The following is a 14,132-nucleotide window of genomic DNA, read 5'->3' on the forward strand; positions in this document are numbered from 1 at the left end:
CTTTTATGATTTTTATATTGTAGAAATAATTTATACACCAAATATTTTCCCAATAGGACACAGAAAATTAACATCCCTTTTAAAGTGAGATTGTTATATTCTAGGAACATTTTTAATAGATTTGCCATCTACCCAAACATCATAATATAGGAATAATGAATGAAAAAGAAAGCCATATCATGTCTACCTGCTTTTGAACAATGTTTTCTTCTTTTCTTTATTACACTACCATTAAATTGAGAACAATCAGTATGGATAAGGCCATGTCTGTAGAGTTCAAAGCCAATGGAACTGGCACTGAAATTCATTTTAATGACACTGAAACAATGAGTCAGATGCTCAGTGGGGCCATGATAGTTCCTCCAAATGTTTTCATGAGGTTTCTGCCCAAGGCTTGAAATGGAAGAAAATATCAGTGGTTTTAACAATAAGTCTCCTGAAAATCCAACTTCTTTCTAATATCCTCTCTTGTATCCTTTTACTTTCCACTACCAACCAAAAATATCAAACAAGTTTGTAATCACTCACAACAAAAAAATTATCATGCAGACAGGCAATGTAATGACAAAGTACAGCATCTGCAGAAGCTTCTGAGCAGGCGTGGTCCTTTTCCTACCCCTAATTACATACAGACAGACATAAAATTGCCACAATGGAGGAAACACTCAAATGTTACACAGGAAGTTGTAGCATTTTGCTTTCAAATATCAAGAGGAATGGAAATTAGGCCTTCAAAATTTTAAACATGATTACATATGGAAACACTGACTCTTTTAATAAATAGAATTTAGAACTTTCAAAGGGAAGCTAGAACTGGGGGAGAATTGAGGTGGTGGGAGCATTGACACCAACAGGAAATTATCTTTCCAGATGGAGTGAGCATCTACTGCACAGTGAGTTCCTTTATATTTGCTTCCATGTAATATTTAATTCACTTCTGTTCTCTGATCTTGTTTCACCTAGCTTTTGTGTATGGAATGGGATAGCTAGGGAGAGGAAAAAACAACAAAAAAAAATATATTACAGAGTAGATAATGAAGTAAAAGTAAGACAGAGTAGTTAATAGCAATAGTGGCCTGCCAGTTCCTCCGGGAAAAATAAAGACTTCACATTTGAGAGCCTTTAAAAGTCACATGGGCTGTTATTTCTGTACCCACAGGCATAATAGAGACTATAAGTAGGAATAATTCAGGGAGCAATCAAAGGTCTGATATATCATCTCCATATTTGATTCCTTTTCCTGTTATTCTCTTTGAAATAGAAATACCACTGGGAGAGGGAACATATTCCATTATAATATCATACATTTTCTGATCTATGATAGTATGATATACGATATCATATCAGCTCTCTCTTTTCCTACTTAGTGAAGAACATAGGTGGAAGGCTGTGGAAATAAGGATTGTGAAAAAAGAAAAGAGAAAAACAACACGTGAGAAAATTTTTGCCCAAGGTGGGCTAGGGTTGCAGTTAATCATTAGCAGGAACGATTCAGGAATACACTTAATACACTCAGGAACATCACTGATGGTAGCTATTACTAGGACACAACTCTTTGTTGTGCTTTACAATGATTAACCAACATACTAACAATGTTACAATGAACATCTTTTGCATATTTTCCAAATTTACTATCTTATGTTAACATCATTCCTTTTATAGATAGCTGGTAAGGCAACCTGGATGATTGGTCAATTTATATGCTGTGTGGTCTGCAATTTGCTTTTAAGATACATCCACAGGGACAGTTTGATGTAGTTGCATGTGTATTAGATAGTATGGGTCTATATCCAATGGTTGCTGTAGGAATGCCAGTCACTCTAAGCAAGAACACACACTGTCTAGGTGGCTGGCTAGCATTGAGACCAGATATCAGAGATGGACACTACTAGAATTGTGTAAGTTATATTTATCACTGCTCAAATCTGATATCTTGTTAGCATAAATAAATTTAATTGTTAGTTACTTTATGAAAGTTCAGTTTTTATTGGTAAAAGAAATTACCGATGTTCATATAAGTTGATTGGCCAAAATATTTTGGAGACTCTCTCCACTCTTGCATCAAAAGACTAAAAGAATCTAATGAACCCTTTACCTTTTACTTTTCTTGATGGCGACTGAGGATGGATTCGTAAATAGTTCTGTTTCATCCATTGAATTAGAGGATTTTGGTTGCTTTATCCCAATAATGAGGCAAACTCAACCCTGCTCCTAGAATGTTTTCATATTTGCTGTAAAAGAAGCATCCACACAAAGAGCAGTTGGAGCATATGAAAGGATGAAGAGCTTGGGCTTTTTCCAGTTTATAGAACAGGTTGTATAGACAATTTTTGAGTTGATTACTAATAAACACTTGTCTTCTAATTATAAATGAGGCAGACCCCTATCTCAAGCTTGTTTTCTTGTCTAGCACTGTTATTGATGGTGACTACTTGTATGCTAAGAGTCCAAGTGACAAGGACTATTCACAGCAGTGTATGTATTAGTATTAACTAGATACCAGTTGCTCTGCTGGATTCAGTAGTCGACAAGATAGACACGGTCCCTGATTACAGTCTAGATTCCAATTAATCAGAAATCAGAGATAGGGGAAGAAAAAATTTTAATAGTAGTAATAGTAATTTATGTTATGATTATTAGTATTGAGGGTTTCTCAAAATGTTTTAACTTACTAAAAAGTAAAAGTGATAAATTTATGCCACTAAAAGATATGAACGCCTCTAATTCAAATCTATATTCTTTGTGTAAACAGCCTTTATTTTGTTATAGATGCACCCATAGATGATAAGATGTTTAAACACTCATTAGCTGTTTGGAAATTTTTAATATCTGTTTGTGTTTCAGTTTCCGTGTCTTCAAAACTGCAACACTAATATCTCTCAGGGTTATTGCAAGGGATAAATGAAATACTATAGGTGAAAACATTTATCATATTACCTCTTATAGAGTAGAGAGCCAATAATAAACACTGTAAGAATTATGACATCCTTTAACCAAAAATGAAAACTGATTAATTGTTACTAAAAAATTTGGAGATTGTAATGAATTTTAAAATACATGCTTTGAAAAACAAGTTTGGTTCTGAGGCATTAAATTATAGGATTAAAACTAAATGAGGGATTTCTGGTTTAGGATGATGAATAAGCACTTACTATGTATAACTTTTTGCCCCTCCTGAAGACTCTACTACAGCTGGAATATATATCCCACAAGGGCAGGAGAAACTGAGCCATCAGTAGCAATACAATTTTGGAGGATGAAAGGCAAGTGGATATGTGTTAGCTGACTTAGTAAATCTAATGATGCTGAATCTTAACCTGACAGCCTGGAAAAATGAGAACCAACCCAACTCACTCCCATGGAATCCTCAAATGATTCAGTAATGAGTAAAATAAGGAAAACTGGGTTAAGGCTGTTTGATAGATGTGTAGATCCCCTCCCTAGGCCTGTGGCTGATTGACTGCTCCTCCTTCACTCTGGCAGATAACTTGAGATTTATTCTCTAAAAGGGTCCTGCATGGAGAAATACCAGGCCTAGTAAAGGACGTGGAAACCATACAGAAAATGGTGATTGTCTATGTTTATACCAAATGCTAGATGCTCATGTTCTTAGACTTCTTCCCTCAAATGGTTCCCAGATTGTCACAACCAGATCAGCATCCTCCAGATAAGAAATTAAGAACTTATCTTTGGAGAATCTAGCCAATATAAAGGAAAGACCTGAAAATGCTAATGACAGGTGAAAAAGAGTCCAAAAACTAAAGCACTTTATTCCCTCTACAGTGAGGTAATCAAATAATTTATCATCCAAACAAGGCCCCTATTGAGAGTGAAAGGAAGAGCTATTAATAATTACCTCAGGGCAATAGGAATAAACTAGGACTACTCTGGGCACATGAAGACATGTGGTCACTCTAACTCAGAGTGAAGTTCAAGGTCAACAAGACCCTCTTACTCATAATAATAAACACGTAGCTAACAATGATTAGGAATCTGAGGAAAGCTGCAAAGATCAGAAAAGAGAAAAAAGAATAACCAGAGTAAAGGAACTTAGATAAAACTAAGGGAGATAAAAAAAAAAGTTCCTTATTATCTTTGGGATACAAGAAAGGATTTTGCATTTATAAAGCAATAATAGAATGCTATTAAAAAGGAATGTTTCAAGAAGAAAAAAGAGCTCTTTTATTTAAAACCACAATGAAAAGTCATTCTAGAAAGACAGAACAGAGAGATCATAAAAGACAAAATCACAAACGCGTAAATAAAAAGAAATCTAAGGACATGAGCTGCCAGTGGGAAAGCGAGCCCCCAGCAAAGAGATGAAAATAAACCTATTCTAAGGCATGTTGTTATGAAATTTCAGAATTTCTGGAACAAAAAGAAGATTCTAACTTTTGGAAAGAAAGAGTAGGACATACTAAAGGACCAAGAGCTAGCAGAGGATGCGCCGTGTGCACATTAGAGAGCAAACTTAGAATGCTGAGGACATGGGAAATCGGAGGCACGAGTGTCAGCGTAGGGAGAGATGAAGACATTCTTGGGAGAGTGAACAAAGACTTGGTGAAGGGAAATTCCATGGTGATGATACGGCCCAGACCTAGAGGGCAAACAGTCCAGGCTGGAGCAAAGCGAAATGTCAGCAAGACACCTACTGTTATTCTACAATCTTTTTAACCTTGAGAACAGAATATGGCAGATTCCACTCTGTCCTTGGCTTGCCTTGATGACATACTAATAACCTTCCTGCTCTGCCCTCTATATCCCACTTTCTGAAGCAGCCAGGGTATCCAGGTCACCTCTCAAAATTATGCCGCTTCATCTTAGCCCAGAAACCTAGAGCTACACCAAGTGAGCTTAGAAGCAGAAAGGACCAAGATGGGTACAGATTAAAATAGATGCACATAGGGGCTGGCCCGTGGCTCACTCGGGAGCGTGCGGTGCTGATAACACCAAGGCTATGGGTTCGAATCCTATGTAGGGATGGCTGGTTAGCTCACTTGGGTGAGCGTGGTGCTGATAACACCAAGCCAAGGGTTAAGATCCCCTTACTAGTCATCTTTAAAAAAATAAATAAATAAAATAGATGCACATAAAAGCCAAAACTGAGTGATAATAGTAATAATTTTAAGGACAATGATGTAGCAAGTTCTTGCCTAGTCTCGCTTTTTAATGCTGATTTTGTTTGCTCAAAAATATGAGTAAAAACATGATATGAAATTAATAATGATGTTAAGAGAGGTCAGCCCTAATAAGGTCCTCTGTACATGAATGCAACAAAGGGATTTTTGTTTGTTTTGGTGGCTAGCTGGTACGGGGATCCAAAAAAAGAGATTTTTAAACAACATCATCTACAGGGATATTTTTTTTCCCAAAGTTATCTTCTAACTCCTCATTAATGAGACAATTACTCTCATGCAGCAATCATTTATGTGGGGCACTGAAGAGCTTTAGGGCTTCTAGTTTAAGTCTGTTCCAGGAAATGTGACTGCAAATATTTGCCAGTTTAGCTAACGTACAGTATAGGTATAGTTTATTATTTAACTTTCTCGGTTGCGATGATTAGACAAAGACATGAGATAAAAAGACAGATCAGCTGCTGTGTGCAATTCTGTCCCTAAAATGTCCCAGGGACATTCTGATATGGAAATTGATTTACTCAGAAGCAATGAAAGGTGACCCACAAAACTGAAAACCCTAGGATTTGGAGAAACAGAAAGTCATTGTTGGCTTTAAGTTCAACTGGAAGACAGGCATTCCTCGTGAAAAAGTGTGAAATTATTCCCTTGGTTTTTGTTTTTTGATCACAAAGCAATGAGCTAATGGGGTTTCCAAAGACTTTTTGTTTCTTATCTACTGTCTGAAGAGTTGATTACTGTGAATTAGAGTAATCAGATGCCCCCAAATATGCCACAGGAAATGAAGCAACAGTCCCCAGCCATAGACAATGTGAAGCTGCTCTCAGATTCTGAGCAGAGATATTGTACAAAAAAGGCAGGGCTTTTAAAGCACAACAAAAGGCAGTGTATTTAAAATATCACTTTGGCAGGTTGTGTGAAAATAGTTGGAGGCAGACCATTTTGGAGGCTCCAGAAGTGACTCTGAGTTACCTGTTAAGGGTCTCAAGCCACCTCACCTCCATTTTACAGGGCAACCCCTTCCTAGGTCCTGCCCTGTGATGCGGGCCTCGTCTGACTTTTTATAGTTTTCCTCTTTTTTTCTTGATTTAAAGTTTGAAAACTTTTGTAGTATTAACCCATCACTATGACTGACACACAATAAGAAGAGATTTCAAAGAAAGCCTGGCAGATCGAAGCCATCTATGGAAAAAGAGTGTGAATCCAAAAGGGAGTCTTGGGCAAGTGGGTAATCAGTTACGGAGAAGAGTTCTTTACAGGCTGTGTTTGATCAGTGAGTTGGTTCCTAGAGTTTCAATTGAAGCTGTATGAACAGAATTGAATTCAAAGATTTATACTGATTGTGAGCAACTGGAATAGCCGAACGCGTGAAGCTGGAGTTTCTGAGTGATTACAAAGGTTTATAACAAAGACAGCTGGAGAGAGGCTGACACAGAAAGGAGATGGGATGGAAGGAAGACACAGGGAAGGGCGATTCTGTGTGCAGGTTAACTACAGAGGAGGCAGACGAGGTGAGCAGACAAAGAGGAGAGACAATCAATGCCTTGGACAAGAAAAAACAAAAATAAGTGGAGGGAAGAAAACGGAAGCAGCCAGTGTTTCGAGGCTTATTCTTTTGCCCATGCATGCATCAAAGAAATAGTTCATGATGTGCAGGAACACAGAGAGGTGAGAAGCTTAGTAATGCCCAACTTGTGAATGTTAATAAGCCCTAACGCAGAATGAGAGAGCTCTGTGTGTCTTCATTTCTAGCAGGTTTTCCTTCAAAAGGGGGAAGAGCAAGGCACTATAATCACATGAAATATGATGGATGGTAACATAGTTTTGTACCCATTAGTCCACCACTTCTCTCCTCTTCCCTCTCAGCCTCTAGTAACCATTGTGCAGTATACACAGGTATTGAAGCAACACACTGCATGCCACAAAAATAAATGTAAATGAATTAAAAAATAAAAATAAATGAATTGGGTTTCTTGCAGATAGCAAATAAACACACAGATAAATATTATGTATCATACCAATACAATTCCATTAAATCCTGTTACTTTCTCAAACTAGAGTTTGTTAGATTCAGTTTAAGACTTTAAATTCAAAATTAACTAAGTATTGTGGGTAAAATTTAAATTATCCTAAAAGTTGGGCTCAAACTCTAAGGGATGATTAACCTAGGTACACAGGAAATGTACAAGTTATCTTATAAAGCTCTCAGAAAATTATATTAGAGAAAATAGTTGTAGCTAAATTAAGAACTAAAATTGATAGTAATCATCTAATGGTTTATACACTGATTTCATTTAAAATGTGTTCTCTGATTAAAAACCCTAAGGCATTAGTGGACAATTAAGAAGTAAATAGTTTACAGCAAAAACACTGTCCAAACCACAGATAATGAGTTAGAGCCGTGTAAGGAAGTTTTGATGATAATGAAGAGATATGAATAGCAAGTGCTCATTTCAGAAATTGTATTACGAACCATACTGCAGAATCAAATAAGTGCTGTTCATACACACAGGGGAGCTTGCACACACGTGCACTTCCCTCCCACCTCCCACATGTGGTAACTACAAACTGGCTCTGAATTACACAAGCCTGGCTAAAAGTCAAGTTCCACGATTTACTATGTGTGTGTCCTAGGACTTAATTTTTTTGAGCTATAGTTTTATCATCCAAAAATGGGAATAATAGTAAATTACCTACCTTGTGGGGTTGTTGTGAGTTATTGGATGAATTAATGTGTGTGATATACTTAGAATATGTCTGGCATTTAGTTTGCCCTCAATAACATACATATAGTTACAAGCACAAAATATAAAACTTTAATCACACATTTCCTAACATGTCAGTAATTCTCATTTCTATCTGGTAAATGATTTTTATTTTTGCTTATGTATATTGTCAAAATTTCTTTTATTAAACAACATGTTAAAACTCTAAAACTAATAATGGTGAAGATTAATATTTTCAAACTAAATGTGGCACTGTTCCTCAAAAGGTAGGAATAAATGTTTCTGAGTAATATACAGAGGCACCTGGATAGGCGTGGGAGGCAGAATTGTAAGATGGCCTTTGACACCTCCCATCTTTGCCCCTCGCATGCCCTGAATAATCCTCTCTCCTTGAACATGGGTGAGGCCAGCAAATATTGTGGGATATTACTCTTGGGATTTGGTTACTTTAGATGGCAAAAGTGAAGAGATTTTGTAGATGTAGTTAAGGTCTCTAATCAGTTGACTTTGAGTTCATCAAATGGTAATGATCCCGGTAGGGCTGACCTAATTAGGTGAGGGTCTAGAGATCTGAGAGATCCTCCTGCATAGGCAGAGCCACATGGGTGGGGCCTGGCAGCAGCCTCTAGGAGCTAAGAGCAATCCATGGACAACAGCCACCAAGAAAATGGGACCTCATTCTTAGAACCACAAGAAACTGAATCTATCAACGACTTGAATGAATTTCCAAGAGGGTGTCAGGTTCAGATGAAATCTCATCTCTGGATGACAGCTTGATCTTAGCCTAGTAAGACTGAGCAGTCAATCCAGCTGACCTGTGCCACACTCCTGGCCCCCAGAAACTGTGAGATAGTAAATTTTTGTTATTGTGAGCTGCTAAGAAAATGAATATTATAGGGAAGAAATTGCTTTGCTTTGCTGGGGTGGGGTTGGGTGTGGGTAGGTTTATGATACTTTACTCTAGAGCCTAAGTCTACCACCCCAGCGCCTTATTCCTCCCCTGCCCAAACTGCACTACTGAAACTTATGAAAAGCATAATAATACATGAAATAATATTCCTGAGTGCAAGTGCTTAGGAACTGGAGGAACAAGCTCTTTATAAATATTAGATTAAAAAGACATGAATAGCTTTTACTATCATAGAGGATAATAGAATTTGATCAGCTAAATCCCAGAGCTTTATAAAGCACAAATTATATAAACAAGCTTAATGGCTTTTTGAGAAAACTACAAAACCAGTGCTAAGAATAATGATGTAAGAGGTATTCTCTATTTGGACTTCCAACTTCAAGTACTAGAGCACAGATGCTTACTTAAATTTTAAAAAATTAAATATGAATGCAAAGAGAGTTATGGAAAACATGAATTAGGGGATAGAATATTAAGAAAACCATTGTTTTTGGCATAAGGATAGGTGGTAAGATTCTAGGGATAAAGGCTAGATCTAGCTTTATTTACCATTCTTATTATTAATCATCAGATGGAAAGAACTAAATGAAGCTTCAAATATAAAAATCCCAGGTTTCTGGGGAGAGGATGCTGGTAAATACTTGTAGAAAATAAAAATTAGAAGTTGAAATGTTAGAAAAAATGAACAATTAAAAGAGGTTAATACTGGAAATATGTGATAGTATATATTCATAAAAATTATAACACCACATTTTCAGGGAGAGGATAAAAATGGAGAAGGAGGGAGAGTGTAATAATGACCACATTTTGTAATGTGCCCTAAGATCTGAAACAGGAAACCAGGCTTTGGCTTTCACAGAATGATGAATTCTTCTACAAAGGATTCAATGAAAATATTCTCTCCTCGGTGTCAACTGTTGAGCACTTGAGACGCTCTGTCATTTAGGGCCCTCCCTAATTTCCAAAGATGTAGCTTTGAACTGGAGATAGAAGAAGAATTATACAGTAGAAGAACTGCCTTATGATAAAAAATGAACAGAGCCAATTTATGTCAAACTTGGCCAAGAAATGAGTAAATTCAAGCTTGTTTGAGACAGGCGGGTTCTATTCCTATATTATTTGACTGCAACTAGTGATTTTTTACTTTCATATTCCATGGTAATAATAGAAATTTTTTCTTATTTATTTTATTTATTTTTAGAATGGAAGGCAATGTAGCATTCAATTTATTTTAATTCCTACACTTTATTTATAGGGAAACTGAAACAGATTAATTGATATGCTCAATGTCCAGCAGTGAATTTGTATAGTATCTGCCACCTGGACAGCTCTACCTGGTTGAACTACAGACACCTAAAGCAACATGAAATCCCATCCCTTTTCCTAGTCTGTTCCTCCTGTTCTGTTTCCTCCTATGGTGTCACTCAAGGCAGAAACCTGGGAAGTATTTTCAACTCCTTCTATCTTATCAGTACCAGTATGACCAGCTCAACTTCTTAAATGCCCAGCAAATCAATCTCCTCCTCTCTTACTTAATTGCTATGACCCGGGCTGACCCCGTGGCGCACTCGGGCGAGTGCAGCGCTGGGAGTGCAGCGGGGCTCCCGCTGCAGGTTCGGATCCTATATAGGGATGGCCGGTGCGCTCACTGGCTGAGCGTGGTGCGGGCGACACCAAGCCAAGGGTTGCGATCCCCTTACTGGTCACAAAAAAGACAAAAAAAAAAAAGAAATTAAAAAAATTAAAAAATTTAAAAAAATTAATTGCTATGACCCTATGTTTCAATTTCAACTCCTGAATTACTCCAGGGGGTTTCTAACTTGCCTTCCTATCTCATAGCTGAGTCTCCTTTGCAGAATCTTATTCACAGTTACCAAAGTGACGTTTTAAAATACAATACCTGATTATATTACTCTTTTTCTTGAAACCATCAATTGCTTGCTTTCATCTCAGGACAAAGTTTCAACTTTTTTGCATCCCATGCAAAGCATTTTATAAGTTTTATAATTTTTCCTTCCACCAATGCTCCAGCCCCATAATGCTCACTTGGTCTTCAAGACTCAGCTCATGAGTCAGCTGTTTTGTGGAAGATTTTGCTGGCCCCCTGTGCAGTACTTGAAACGTTCTGTCTTTTAGGGCACCCCCTAATTTCCAAGATTTGGAGCTTAATCCATGGTTCCCCCAGGCTTTCTATGCAGGCTCCTTTGGAGGTTCATGATGTCTGGCCATTCTGTAATCCCTGCATCCTAGTTGCTATTACTTGCTATTCTTGCCATACCAGCACATCTGCTGTGTACTTTTGCATTGATTTGAAGTCACGTTGCATCCTCCAAGCCCTTTCATCATTCTCTAGGACCCAAGCAGTCATTTCAACATCCACATGAATGACCCGTTCACCCCCAAAATGCTCTCAGACATGTTTCCTCTACTTAGACTTAATTATAAAGATAATCCCACACACTTACTAAATATTCTGTCACCAGAAAGCTTATCTCTATCTATTGAGTTTCTAACAGCTCATTCCTGAGATGCCTTTTCTCTGTTTACAACATTCCCTAACTGATATTATCATAAATTCATATGCTGACAATCAGTACATTTATCTCTCTAACCTAAACAGCCTTTTGGAGCTTATTCAACTGCAAAATCTGCATCTCTAGTTAGATGGCATATTTAACTAGGTCAAAACCAAATTCTTGAGCTTCTGCTAAATCCGTTCTTCCCTTAATTTTCCACATCTCTTAAATGGCACTGTAGTTCGTTCAGATACTCAATCCATATATTCAGGAGTTTTTATTGATAACTGCCTATCTTCAACCATTCTTATCTAATCTTTTATCAATCTTGACAATTCTATATTCAAAAAAGATCTAAAATCTATTTATCATCACTTAAACTGTCACACTGTGTCCGAGGAAGCATCATCTCTCTTTTGGACTTTTATAATAGCGTCAGAACTGGTCCAATGCTTTCACTCTGGCTCACAGCACCCCAAATGGTAGATTTTTAAATGTAATGAAGATCTTATTCTCCTGCTTAAAACCTTTCCATGGATTCCCACCACTGCAATTGAAAACAATTAAAAAAACAAAAATCAAACTTTTTTTCTGCCCTGATCCTTACTGCTGGTCTGCTCTAGCCCTTCACTGTCTCCCTGCTTCATTCTGAGTCCTTCTCTTAGGCTCACTAAGCTCCAGTCACTGGGACTTCAGTTCCTTGGAATGAATAATCCCTTTCAAGCCTTAGGACATTAATTTGTAGGGCTATTTCTCTTCCTCCCATTTTTGAGTGTCTTGTCTTTTTCTTTACTATAGGTTTTCGAATGCATATACAACTTCTCATGACATGGAGTGATATATCAAGACTTTATAGAATATCTCATGCTGTCATTCCCCCCTCTTCTTTTGCATATATCTCCTGGAAATGGAATAGCCTGAGGCAAGATCTGTGGTATTGTGTTCTCTTAATGATGTCAAGCCATGCTCTTTTTAGAAGATGGAATGGTTGAAGAATGACAAAGGGTCACAAAGTGCCCGATGGCCTGTAAATCAAGCTTCTTCAAGGGCCCTTGGACACACTGATGTTCCAACTACCTTGAAGGAATAGAGGAAAAATATTCTAACTGTAGAAACCTGTATTGTACTCCTTACTGCTCAGACTGCATCTGGAGTATTGGATGAAATTGTAGTCGTGCTCTTTAAGGGAGATATTGATGCCGATGAGATCTATTTTTCTGAGCAAAGTCTTCAATTCACAGAAAGGTAAGCTCTCCCAAAAGTAAACGAGTCCTTCATTTTGTGTGTGTTCTTGATATGAGGAATGTATATATTACTGTTTTGTTTTGTTTCTCTAATTCTCCTTTGGGATGCACATAGGGAAATAACTAAAGTAAATTCCTAATTGCTCAATCCCGGTCAGGATGCTCTGACTTCCCTTGAGGTTGATTTTAATTGTATTATGTATTTTTATATATTGAGAGAAACTCAAATCAAAATTCTTATAGATTAAATCATGTTCTCACAGATTTTACTTCAGTTCTAGTAAGATTAAAAAGGAAGGAAAACAAGAAAAGACCTGAGTGCATTGACAAGTCCATCAGTGAAATCTTCAATCAAGCTCTTTGGTAAGTGGTTTCCACCTCTAGGGCACACTTAGAGTTCTTGTCATGGGAGGAAATTTGGGGGATGCTAGCTCCCTTCACCATCTTCTCTACACATCTTCCACACCATGCTCATGTCATCATTTACCCTCCCATTCTGTCCCATGCCCGGCTTCCTGATATTGTGAACATTCTCCACTGGGGTCTGCTTGCCTCCTGTACTGGTCAGGGATTTCCATTCTAGCTGCATAATCCTAGCTCCACTTCAGACATACTGAATCAAAGTCTCCAGAGGTGGAACCAAGAAGTTTACATGAAAAATAAAAAGCAAAACTCCATAAATGATTCTAAAGCATACCCAGATTTAAGAACCATTGGCTTTATTTAAGCAGATCTCAATTTGAATTTTGCCTGAATGATATGGGCAAGTTATTTAACTCTCAAAGCCTTTAAACTAAATAATAATACCTGACTTTCAGGTCAATTTTACTGAAAGTTTACTATATGTTAGACAATACACTAAGAATCATAAATGGATTATCTTATTTCATTCATATAATAATGCTTTGAGGTAGGTATTATTATTAATCCATTTTGCAGAGGCTCACTGAATTCAGTAAAGTTAGTAAGGTGCCCAAGATTACACATCTGATGATCAATGGAGCCAGAATGCAAACTCGGGTGTCTGCATAAAGAATTGATCATAGTGCCTGACACATGGTCCACAGTCACAAGTAGCAATCATCATCATATAGTGTCAGGTTATCATTATCCTTATCATCATGTGCCTCAGGAGTTCACATCAAATGCTGATCCCCTCCTGGACACACAAAAATAGTGCATGCTTCACACCCTTTTCTGGATTTTTAGAGGATTAGAGGTTGACAAGTATCTGATAGAAAATTTGCTCTTATCTTAGAGATCTGTACTTACAAGAACCTGCAATCTCATTTCATAATCCTGAAATTTAATAAGGAAGTGAAGAAAAACTAGATTATTTTTCCAAGTAGAAAACCCCTTCACGAAAGCTTCAGGTAATATTCACTATTGGCAAAATGGGATTTCAGTACCCAGAAAAGCTCCTTCTATAATTATGGAGAATCGAGGAAGGTAGAGTGTTCTATAAGCTTTTTCTAACATGGACAGAGAGGAATTAGCTCATTGATACTGAATTTCCCCAGTCTAGATTACTAGCGGAGGCTGCTCATGGGCCAGTTCTTCCTGTGGACTTCAACCTTGCAATTTCAATTTCTGATTTTCAC

General features: G+C 37.4%; 1 long non-coding RNA gene across 1 annotated transcript in view; it reads right to left on the bottom strand.

The window, feature by feature from the left end:
- LOC103592122 overlaps positions 1 to 14,132 on the bottom strand; it is a 118,191-nt gene that overhangs the window by 36,492 nt on the left and 67,567 nt on the right. The gene's annotated exons all lie outside the window — the stretch shown is intronic.

This window comes from Galeopterus variegatus, unplaced genomic scaffold (genome assembly GCF_000696425.1).
Source record: "Galeopterus variegatus unplaced genomic scaffold, G_variegatus-3.0.2 Scaffold1093, whole genome shotgun sequence".
Taxonomy (NCBI): Eukaryota; Metazoa; Chordata; class Mammalia; order Dermoptera; family Cynocephalidae; genus Galeopterus; species Galeopterus variegatus.